The following is a 12,228-nucleotide window of genomic DNA, read 5'->3' as shown; positions in this document are numbered from 1 at the left end:
AGAGAGAGAGAGAGAGAGAGAGAGAGAGAGAGAGAGAGAGAAAGAGAGAATATGAGCAGGGAAGGGGCAGAGAGAAAGGGAGACAGAATCCAAAGCAGGCTCCAGGATCTGAGCTGTCAGCACAGAGCCCGATGCAGGGCTTGAACCCACAAACTGTGAGATCATGACCTGAGCCGAAGTCAGACACTTAACTGACTGAGCCACCCAGGTGCCCCAGGGAGGTCGCTTTTCTAAGCAGCTTATTAGTTGGCCACTTTTTGGAGAATGTAATAATAAATTGATGTGTAAAAGGTGAACATATGCACCAAAAATAGCCAATGTTTGTTGAAATAGCATAATGAGTACTTGCTGAGGTACCTGGTTTGCCCTTTACCAAAAGTAGCATTTAGAAATACAGATCTTTTGAATAAATCTTGTATGCCTTGATTTTCAGAAAATAGTCCCAAGCCTCACCCGAGGGCACAGATATGTGTGGGAGGGCGCCCAAGTGCAGGAAGAGGCAGTGAGAGAAGCCGTATATAACTAAGGTCAACAGAGTTGCAAAGGCCTTTCAATGTGAACCCACAGTTCACTGTTCTGTTCATTGACGTAATTGTCTTGACTCGGGGTAATAGAGAATGTGATGTCTTCCGGTTAAGTCTGAGAGGAATTTAATTATGCTTATGATGATATACCTGTTTACTCTTCCTACTCCAACATAATAAATCCAGTAAGCAAGCAGAGATGTGTTTTCCACAAGGACATCCATTGTTGCCTGTGGTATAAGCACATGACCTTCCTTCAAGTGCACTGGTAGATGAGAAGAAAATCATAAGACTATTACCGCGGGCTTCTGTTTTCACACTTACCTGTTTTCTCTATCTGGGTCCATATATGTTATCTCCCTTCCTAATATAATCATGAACTGTCCATGTCCAGATTATAAAGCCTGCATGTAGGAAGCCATCCATTCTCACTGATTTGGGATGCCATTCTTCCAAAAATTTGCCCTCATTTCCTAAATTGTGATAATCCCCCTTTAATTCATCCTTTCTGTCACACAAATATGTGGTAATATCTCATATTTAATTGTTCTTTAATTCTCCGTTGACCCCTGCTCCAGGACACTGCCAGCAAATGCCCTATTTTTCTGTAACGTTTCAGATCTAAACTCCCCGAAGAAAAAATGCTCTGTAATCACTGTCCTCAACATTGTTTGCTTGTACCTTTTCTCTTGAGTTCACTCTAACCAGGCTACTGTCTCTACCATTCAATTGAAATGGCTCTTAACAAGGTTTCCAACGGCTCGTACGTTCCCAAAACCCATGGTCAACATTCGTGCTTTATCTGACTCATCCCCAAGCAGCGTTTGACACAACTGGTTTGTGAGATCACAGCCCGATGGCCCAGCCCCACTAAAAGATGGACAATTAATCATAAGATTGTGAAATGCATCCCCTTCCCAACTTATTTTGAGTTCGTTGTCAAGCCTTTTGTACATCTCCATTTCTTTGGTACTGGTTACTGAGCAATTATTATGTTCCTTTCCTTGATTTTTTATGTTTCTTGAAGTCTTGCATTGTTTTCTTCACCTTTGAAGAACCAGTCACTTCCTTCAGTCTTTATTGACTGATTTAGGGGGAGAAATACATTCAACAGTCAGCCTGCTTGGGACTCTGAGGCTCTCTCAGACTTCTACGGATTTGTCTACACCATGCCTCTGGTGCCCTTCCATGAGTGTGTGGAAGTTGGGGTGGGGGTAATTCTTAAGCATGCCTCCCAATCTTGCAAAGCCAGGGCAGAGGCTAGAAGCCTCCATCTTGTTTTCCCCAGGGTGGTGCCCTGCAGTGCTCAAATTCGTGTGTCTTCTCCCCATCCTGCAGCCTCGAGCCATTTATCTGTACGCACTTGCCAACCATCAGCAAATGCTCACACTGGCCACCTGCAGTGACATGGGCAGGGAGCCAGCCACAGAAGCCAGGGGAGTGAGGCGTCTGGAGCATCAGGGACACCTGTGGGACATTTGCGGGGTCTGTGGTGAGGCATCGAACTGGCTCAGGGGCAGGCCCCCAGATGGCATGCACAAAGAAGTTAATAGGATCTGTGGGTCTTTCCTGATTTCTGAGCCCTGACTCCCACCTCTTGTCCCTGTTCCCAGCTGTCTCTCTCCTTGCGGCCTGGCCCACCACTTCAGTATCCCTCTCCTTGCGGCCCGGCCTGCCACCTCAGTGTTCTGGGTGAGATCAGAAAGAATTTAGCTGCACAGGCTGGCATCTTGCACAGCTGGGGAAGCTGGATCCTCATTCATTATGCTCCCCTTTTCCTGCTGGAGGAATCATGGGCTGACGGGTCCTCTCATGTTCCTGAGCTAAACTGCACTGGGGGAGGGGTTGTCTTGGATAAGGTGACTCCTTACGCTCTTCCATGTATATATTTAGGAATTTATGTCTCCTGTGGTGTGCAGGAACTTCTCTGCTGGTCTCAGACTCCCACCAAAGTGCTCTTGTCTGTGGCTGGCTGTCCAAATTGATGCTACTGTAGTGCGATGATGGAAAAAAAACTCCTATTCTGACAGTGCTTGTAACTCCAAGTTTAGCCTGGGACTTCTTCTCAAAGATAGAAAAGTGCAAAGAGGGAAGGAAAGATCATTTTGCTATAGAGAGACGTGACAAATGCTTCTTCCCTAGGTTAGCAAGGACACCACCACTGGTCATAAATCACGGACAGTGTGTACCCTTGATATGCTGTGATGGTCCTTTGCCTCTGTGAACTTCCTCTCATAATCTGTTAAGTTCAAGTTAATTATGCAGAAACATTAGATAGACTCATGTAGAAGAAAGTCCTACAATACACCTGAGGGGCATTCGAAAGGTCAAGGTTATCACTAACAAGGCAAGTTTGAGAAACTATCACAGCCAAGAGGAACCTAGGAAGAAAAGGCAATGAATGACACAGTATTATCCTGGGTGGGATCCTGGAAGAGATAAAGTACATTAGGTAAAAACTAAGGAAATCCTAATAAACTGTGGAGTTAACAGTGTATATATAATAGTTCATTAATATTTGCAAATATACCATATTATATTTCTTATTTTTTTAAGTTTGTTTATTTTTATTTTCAGGGAGGGGGGGGGATAGGCAGAGAGAGAGGAAGAGATAGAGAGAGAGGATCCCAAGCAGGCTCTGGGCTATGAGCGCAGAGTCTGACATGGGGCTTGATCTCATGACCACGAGATCATGACCTGAACTGAAATCAAGAGTCAGACACTTAACCAACTGAGCCACCCAGGCGCGCCCCAAGTGTGTGCTTATTTTAAAAGACTTGTTAGGGGCGCCTGGGTGGCGCAGTCGGTTGAGCGTCCGACTTCAGCCAGGTCACGATCTCGCGGTCCGTGAGTTCGAGCCCCGCGTCGGGCTCTGGGCTGATGGCTCAGAGCCTGGAGCCTGTTTCCGATTCTGTGTCTCCCTCTCTCTCTGCCCCTCCCCCATTCATACTCTCTCTCTGTCCCAAAAATAAATAAACGTTGAAAAAAAAAATTTAAAAGACTTGTTAAAACACATAGTTGCTTCAGACACAGAAACAAAAGATTCTAGCAGCATATTTATTTGCTTAATGGGGTTTTCTGGAGCTGGGTATCATCTCTTTGTTTGTATTGATTCCCCATCTGTATTCAAGCACCTTAGAGTTCATCAACGTTTATTTTTTTTATTTTTTATTTATTTTTTTTTTATTTTTGGGACAGAGAGAGACAGAGCATGAACGGGGGAGGGGCAGAGAGAGAGGGAGACACAGAATCGGAAACAGGCTCCAGGCTCTGAGCCATCAGCCCAGAGCCCGACGCGGGGCTCGAACTCACGGACCGCGAGATCGTGACCTGGCTGAAGTTGGACGCTTAACCGACTGTGCCACCCAGGCGCCCCAAACACCTTAGAGTTCAAAAAGTCCTTGTGGGGCCAACAGACGGTGAGGGGTATGTGTGGGGGTGATGCAGTCACCGGAAGCAACATCCAAACCAGACCTGTGTGAGGTCGATAATGACAGAAGAATCATAATATAAACAGTCTTTAAACATAATCATATCTGAAAATAAACTCAATGCTTATTATAATGAATAATGCTGTATAGGGTTTTTTATAATGTGAAAAGTGATTTTGTCTGTTTGTTTAACCAAATAGTGGATCCACAATATAATTACCTCGGTGAATTGGAGCACCAGAGTTGAGAGTACGTTCTGTAAAAGACCTTAACACCAACTCACCTTATTAACATATTTATGTGGCAGGAAGATTCAGAGGGTGAGGGGTGAGGTTCCTCTTGTTACTGACGTGGATAGTAACATGATTCTGAGAGACAGGTGATTAAAATGGTGAATGTAGGGACCAAGTAGATTCTGAACATTACAATATCATCAATTAGGCTTGAAGGTTTTCCACTGTTGAGTAATAAAAAGTAAAATCTGGCACAGAAAAAATTAAGCAGAATAAGAAATTACTCACTCTTGAATATGAGAGTTTTATGAGTACATTTTTCATGAGTTTTTCTATTGTATTAGTGCTTGGCACCAAACTATTAGTAAAAAGTTAATGAGATTTTAGTTAAACTGAATGAAGTCTGTTGTTAAATGTGTTATGCATTCTATAAAATATTAAAGGACCTATCTGAATACTGTGTTACAATCAGTTTTCCAATGGTTAATCCATGCCATAAATATTTACATCAGTTGTTATTAAGGAACTAAAAAAATATTTTGAAGGCATTTGAAATGACTGAATGTTTCAATTAGCATAAAGTGCTGTGTGTGTCTTTAGAAAAAATAGTAACTTATTTACCTAACCAATAGTAATAACTGTAAATACATGCATTCCCCATAATAAAAATCCTAATTTGAGAAAAGTTCATTCAATGACCTGCTTCAAAACCTTTATTTTTGTTTGTCTGGTTATTTAAAACAATTTTTTTTTTTCTTTTAAGAAGCCCCCACACCCAGCATGAGGCTCGAACTCAGGACCCTTAAGATCTGGTTGCATGCTTCACTGACTGAGCCAGCCAGGAGTCCCTAATTTTGTTTTTTTGTTTTTTGTTTTTTTGTGGGGTTTTTTTTTTTTTTTTTTTTTTTTGCAGTGCAGGGTTTATGTATATGGAAATGTTTGTCTTCTCATATTTTGCACTTATTTGATGAAGAGAATATATTTTATTTTATTTAGTTTAAAAATTTTTAAATGCTTCTTTATTTATTTTGAGAAAGAGAGGTAGGGAACGGGCAGAGAGAGAGAGAGAGAGAGAGAGAGAGGAGAGAACCCCAAGCAGGCTCTGCACCCAACGCGGGGCTCAAAGCCACAAACCGTGAGATCATGACCTGAGCCGAAACCGAGAGTCAGATGCTTAACCTGAGTCACCCAGGCGCCCTAGAATATATTTTAAAAAGTCATTCTTTCATCCATTTCTTCTGTCTCAAGCAACATTGTAATTTAAGGTAAATGCCCAAAAAGAGAAAAGTAATATTTTTCCTTTAAATTGCAAGTCTCCTTAACTTACAGTCAAGGGCTCACAGAGCTACGTACACAGTAGGACTTGCAGCTGAATACAGTAGGCACTTACAAGGAGAAACGCTGCAGATGCAAATCTGTGAATTATGTATAAAAGCAGCTTAAAATAGATGATAACAAAGGATTTCATGCTAAATGCTAGACTCAAAATTAGTACCTTAATGACCATTCCACTACCATTGAGATTTAAATTCTAACCAGGAGATAATTTACATTTAATCAAATACACTTACAAAACAGTGGTATTTTCAGCAAATAGTTAATAATGGGGGAATATAAAGAAATTCTCCACTTCATGCCAAGATAATTCCCGATGATTTGTAACTAGATTTTTGCTAAGAGTTTTGATATATAAAAATGTTGCTTTAATTTGACAATCTAGGTCACTCACACTTTGTGCATAGCTATCACTAAATATTATGGACATTTTCAGACATGTGACAAATCTGTGGTTTTACTGGTTGTGTTAAGAGCAAGAATATCTGACAAAGATCGCGTACTTCTCTCTGAAAAGTTGAAGTCCCCAACCTTCACCAGCTTCCAGAAAGGACGCGCATTGTCCCCAGGGCACAGAGCGTGAACCAATCAGTGCGGGATGTTACTAATCCACCACCAAAACCAGGAAGCAAAGGAGGCATACAGGAAGTGCTTCCTGGTTAAGATCATGGGTCCTGAGTCAGGAAGATTCATAATCAAACTCTTAGCTATTTGGCAATTGACTTTTCACATGCATTTGGGTTTAGAAACTATCAGAGAACTTAAATATTTTTTAACAATTTATAAATATCTTTTTGAAACTCTTGCAAGAGGCATACAATAAAAGCGGTTTTCTGAGAAAAAAATAGATATTCTTTCTACATGTTTGAAAAAATAAAGGATGGAAGAAATCATTTGCCCATTGTTAAAAAATAGTATAGACGACCACTGTATGAAAACCATTCTGATGATTCTATGGATGTCCGTGTCTCTCCCAAAATCCATGTATTAAATGGGGCACTAATCCCCTTTTTGATGGTGTTTGGAGGCAGGGCCTCTGGAACCCTCATGAATGGGATTAGCATCCTTACGAGAAAGAGACACAGAGACAGAGAGAGAGAGATGATCTCTCACCGGTTTGTGAGGATACAGCAAAGAGGAATCCATCTGCAAACCAGAAAAAGGGGCTTCATCAAAAATTACATTAGTCTGGGGCGCCTGGGTGGCTCAGTTGGTTGGGCGTCTGACTTCGACTCAGGTCACGATCTCGCGGTCCGTGGGTTCGAGCCCCGTGTCGGGCTCTGTGCTGGCGGCTCAGAGCCTGGAGCCTATTTCCGATTCTGTGTCTCCCTCTCTCTCTGCCCTTCCTCCGCTCATGCTCTCTCTGTCAAAAACAAATAAACATTAAAAAAAGTTAAAAAAAAATTGCATTGGTCTGCACCTGATCTTGAACTTTCCAGGCTCCAGAACTCTGAGAAATATATTTCTCTTCTTAAGCTACCCAGTCCATGGCATTTTCGCTATAGTGGCCCGAACTAACAAAACAACTCAAATTATGTTCTTAATTCCATATATTCATGGTAATATGGAAGCTGCAACTCTCTTAGTAAAATATTGATAAGAAATATTCTTTTTTTTTTTTTTTAACCCAATGGTAAAAAAAATGTAATAAAATTTGCCATATGTGACCACAGAGAAACACATTTTAGTTTCACTTTCTTGTCCGTCCGGATCAGTTACCGGGTGAATTCGTTGTTAAGCAACCTGAGTCTTGAACATTTTATGACCTCTATCTTCTCTTGTCAGCAGAGAAATGCTTTACAACCTAAAGCCTGAAAAACCAAGCTTTTATAGGCCCACCCGACTTGTTTTACCAGTGTCTGCTTAATGAAAGCTGATTGCATGCTTAAAGCGATATCTATATTTCTTTTTTTTTTTTAAACCAATTTACTGAGGAATAATTGATATAGAAAAAACTTCCATGTATCTACTATGTACAGTTGTATGAGTTTGGAGATATGCATACAGGTGCGATGATGCATGCTCACACACTCAATGTAATAAACACAGCCCTCACCTCCAACATTTTCTCCTGCCCCTCCTATGTGTCTGTGTCTGTGTATGTGCCCCAAGAACATTGAATGTGGGACCCACTTGACATTCCTGATTTTGTATTTTCCTTGATCAAAGGGGAAGTGCTGTCATTTTGTTTACATTTCTCTTAAAAGAAGTAAGATAGAAGGTTTATTTTCACAGCCTCTTCCCAGCTGCCTGACCTTGGGCAAAATCCTTAATCTCTCCGTCTCATTTTCCATATTGCTAAATTGTGGATAATAACGATGTATTGTTCAATGAAATTCTGTGTGGATTAAATAACATAATCCTGTAAAGAGATTGCTTAAGTGCTGGCACGTGCTTTAAATTGTTTTGTGTTATCTTGGACATCCCCACAGATCAGCGAAAGGAACTAATCTGCTGTCACAACCCCATGTAGTGGCGCACACAGGCACCACCAAATGATCTCTTAATCTGGTGCTATTATTAAGCCACAAATTAAGTAATTAAGCTGGGGAGAAGGGGAATAGATAAACCGAAGCAGAAGTAAAGACATCGTAAAACAACAAGGTCTTCTTCCCAGGGAAATGACAAATAGTCCACGTCCATTTTTCTATTTGAAGGACAGGGCCCTCCCTCATGCTCATGTCATGACAAGAGATGAAAGGGTTTGCATTTGGATGATAACAATGTAAAAAGAATATAAACAGTCTTTACTTCGAAATGGGTAATTGAGGTGTAAAAATTATACATATTCATGTCGGTGGCTCTTGAACTTGAAGAATGATCTATGTGGGTTGAAGTACCACTAAACTCTAAGCTCTGAGCACTTAGGAAAATATAACCACTTAGAAAGAAAACATTATGAAGAGTTCCAATACTAGCAGAAGGAATAAATTTAAAAATTATCTAGCAAAACAATCATTGTCCTTGCTGTGGAAAATGTGGTTAGGTATTCTCATTCACTGCTGTAATAATGATTCAAACGGGTAATAGTCGGTTTAATTTGGCTGACTTTAGAACGTACTGCCTTCCAGAAAAACAGATGTTCCTTCGGGGAACACGTGAAACCACCTATTAAAATTATCTATGTCTGTTGGGATGTATCCACTGATAAGTAAAAACCAAATTAGAATTTTTGAATTTACTATACTAAATACTAAAATTGTCTCTTTCAATATTAGGGTACAAACACCGAATGCAAACATTTTCCACCTTCCTTCTACCGCGCCAGTGATGTTGTTTGGTATTTATTTACATGTAGTTGATAGTGGGGGTTTCTTCCTTCTATTTTTTTATTATGGTATAATATAAAGACAGTAAAATTCATCTTTTTTGACTTCACAGGTCAGTGAGTTTTGGCCAGTGTTATTCAAGAAACAAAATGTTTCCCCGGCCCTTCCACCTCCCTCTGTTCCCCGTGTTAGCAACCACTTCTCTGTTTTCTGTTGCTACACCTTTGCCTTTGCAAGAATGTTCTACCAGTGGCATTTTATAATATATTCACCTCGACTCTGTCTCCATCATAGCACAACACATTCGAGATTTACTCATGTTGCCTCATTAACATTAATAGTTCATTCCTTTCTGCTGGTGGTGGCATGCCATCATGTGGAGGGCCCACACTTTCTTTATTCCTCAGTGCTTTCTTGACATCCATATGTCTTCTTTGATAAAGTGTTCAAATTGTTTAGATTTTTTTTCTTATTGAGTTTTGATTTTTTTTTTTTTTTTACATATTCTAGATACAAGTCCTTTATCATATATATGATCTGCAAACTTTTTCTCAGTCTGTGGCTTTAAGAGTCTCTTAGGGGCAGAAGTTTTAATTATGATATAGTCCAGTTCATCACGTTTTCCTTTAAATCCTGGAACCAGTGGGTTTCCCATTCTTTGTTGTGCGTGGGAATGTGTGTTGTGACACACCTGAGATGCTCTGGCCGGTGGTTGACATTTCTGCTTCACTTCCTGCCTGCATAGAGCCTCGGGGTCAACCAGAAGTGGCAGCTTGGGACGCTCTCACTCCTTCCTTAGGAATGTAGATAGCCTTGGGCACGTGCACAGGCCTATACATGTGTGTGGCCTTCTAGATTCCCTGGAATATGCTGGAGCTTCTCAAAACCCTAATGGATCCCTCAGTCCCAAAGTTCACCTTCGACCTTTTTTTTTGGCTCCTACCCCAGTGTTGCCACAGGCAGCTGCGACATTAGACAGTTGCTGCCTACTGTTTTTGAAAACACCCTCTGAGAACAGGCTATTTGTGCTGATCTCCCAGTTAAGTCAAGTGAGGATAAGCCATACGAGGAAGATTTGCAGGCACCTGCCAGACAGGCCAAGAAATGACCGTTCTCTGAAACTAATGCTTTTCAGGAACTCCAAACTTCTTCCACCCCCAGGGGCCACTAGCCGGCTGTTTGTCACCATGATTAAGCAGCCATTGTTTTTTAGGGTTACCACAGAGCTCAGACAAGGGGATGGAAATAGGGTAACTTGTAATGTTCTCACCAAGATTCAACTGTTTTAATGAATAAACTTCTCTCTGATCATTACAAGCTTTAGGTTATTTTCAGACTTTCAAAAAATTTTATTTCTCCAGTTTTTCCATTTTTTCCAGTTTTTTCACTGTTCTTATGGAGAGGCAACAATTTAGAAACTCTTAATCCACCATTCCCGCCGATGTTCCATGTATGATTTCTTGCTTCACGTCTCTGAAATACGCTTTTATTTCAGTTTTTTCTAACTTTATGGACGTGAAGCCAGTCCAGGACCAATCTCCAGGACCATAGCTCTTTGCCTTTACATAAGGGCATATAATGCTTGTAAGAAGTGGGTTTTTACATTGGAAAACCTCATGTGTTTAACATGAAGCCTTTGGAGAATCTCACATTCAAGCCACGCGGTGTCTCATCATCTGTAACTTTGACTGGTGGGATGTCTCTAAGCAGGTGGCTCCTGGCTCAAAAAACTTGCTTGGGAGCAAGCCCGGATACTTCAAAATGAGGATATGTCTGCAAACTAGCACTCTGTACTTTTTTTTTTTTTTTTCCCTCCTGACTAACAGAATTCACAGAAGTCTGCACACAAGTAAAAAAAAAAAAAAATTTATAAGTGTTATTCCCTGAAAATATTTAAATAACTATGAGGAAGGAAAAATACTATGTGATCTGAATCTTTGGCGAAGGGTATTTTTTTCTATCTATTGCTACACAACAAAACACTTGACAACATATTGGCACAAAACAAAATTTTATTATTATGTCTCTTCATTCTGTGGGTTGACTGAGTATAACTTGGTAGATCTTACATGGATATCAAGTGTGACTGGTGTCATATTTCACAGGAGCTGACGTCTGAAGGACTGAGTGGGCTGCATGTCTGTGCTGGCTCAATCCCATGGCGGCCAGTTGATGTGGCCATGAGCTGGGCCCCCCTGTAACCGACTTGTGTGGTCTGGTCTTCTCCTAGTATGGAAGCTTGGTTCCAACTGGAAACACCAGAAGAGACTCAGGAAGATGCGGTAAGGCTTTATATGACCTAGCCTAATGAGCCTCAGAACATCTCCTTCACCACGACCTATCAGCCAGAAAAGTAGCCAAGCACCAAGATGTGAAGTTCACTGTATATACCGTAGTAACAAGTCTGCCATCCTCTCTGACTGAAATGCAGACTATCAGTTTTGAAAAAGGGCGTGGTATCATCATGCTTCTCTTTTAAACAGAATCTCTCACGGGTGGCCTTTTAAAGAATGTCTCAGTTTCTGGAGCCAGCAATGGAAAAAGTGGGAGTATTGTTTACTGAACTACAGAATCCTCCATGAGCATTTAGGTTTGGAGAGGGTGGGATGAGAGAGAGTTCAAAGTTTGGTTTTGTTTAACCTTCCAGGTAGTCGAAGAGTATAACATGAAGACAGAAAATGGAGAGGTTGATACAGTGTCATCATATCTATTGATATTGATGGACTCTGGTTGGAGCACTGCATATATTGTGAAGGTAAGTTTTTAGAGTAGAAAAAAATTGCAATTATTCCAGGATAACAGTTGTAAGCAGTGCATTTTAGAAAATTTAATACAGTCTTTCCAGAATAGGAAGGTATTGGAAGCCAGTAAGTAGGGAACCTTGGTAGGTCTGAAACTGTTGAATCAGGGCAACAAATGATTTTGGAAGTGTCTCTGTAAAAGTGCACAGAGTGATTTATCCAGCTAGCGACTACCTACATCATCCTTGTCTGTGTAAATCTCGCTCTCAAAGGGATGCTTTACAGCTCATTTTCAGTTTCTCTCCCACATTGTTTATCAGCTATAGCCTATGAGCAAGTTTTGTAAACTCTCAGTGTTATTCCCACATCTTCAAAAGGGAAGAATTATAACTAACTCACTCAGTAGTTTTGAGGTTTAATGATAAATATATTAATACAATGATATTATAAGACCAACATTCCTTTTTTTTCAACTTGTGAAATCTAGAAAATTTAAAGTAAAGTAAAAAGTAAAAGCTTAGAAAGACATATTTGACATCAAAATCTGACATGAAATGACACAACACTAATATAATATATATTATATGTCCAGGCATCTCTAAGAAGGACATGATATATATTTATTCTATAAATATCCCTATACATTCTATAGAAATATTAATGTATTCAGTTCTGGAGTCTGTCCTAGACTTAGC

At 40.5% G+C, this 12,228-nt stretch overlaps 1 long non-coding RNA gene across 1 annotated transcript in view; it reads left to right on the top strand.

Moving 5' to 3' along the window:
• Window positions 1-11,064, top strand: part of LOC121016531 (uncharacterized) — a 42,673-nt gene extending 31,609 nt beyond the window's left edge. Inside the window, exon 3 of the long non-coding RNA XR_005784337.1 lies at window positions 10,898-11,064. This is a non-coding gene — a long non-coding RNA (uncharacterized LOC121016531). The remainder of the gene's footprint in view (window positions 1-10,897) is intronic.
• The last annotated feature ends 1,164 nt before the right edge of the window (window positions 11,065-12,228 follow it).

Source organism: Herpailurus yagouaroundi, unplaced genomic scaffold, assembly GCF_014898765.1.
Source record: "Herpailurus yagouaroundi ecotype Mexico unplaced genomic scaffold, PumYag 211, whole genome shotgun sequence".
NCBI lineage: Eukaryota > Metazoa > Chordata > Mammalia > Carnivora > Felidae > Herpailurus > Herpailurus yagouaroundi.
The sequence above is the reverse complement of the archived record's forward strand: the minus strand, read 5'-3'. Positions and strand labels throughout refer to the sequence as shown.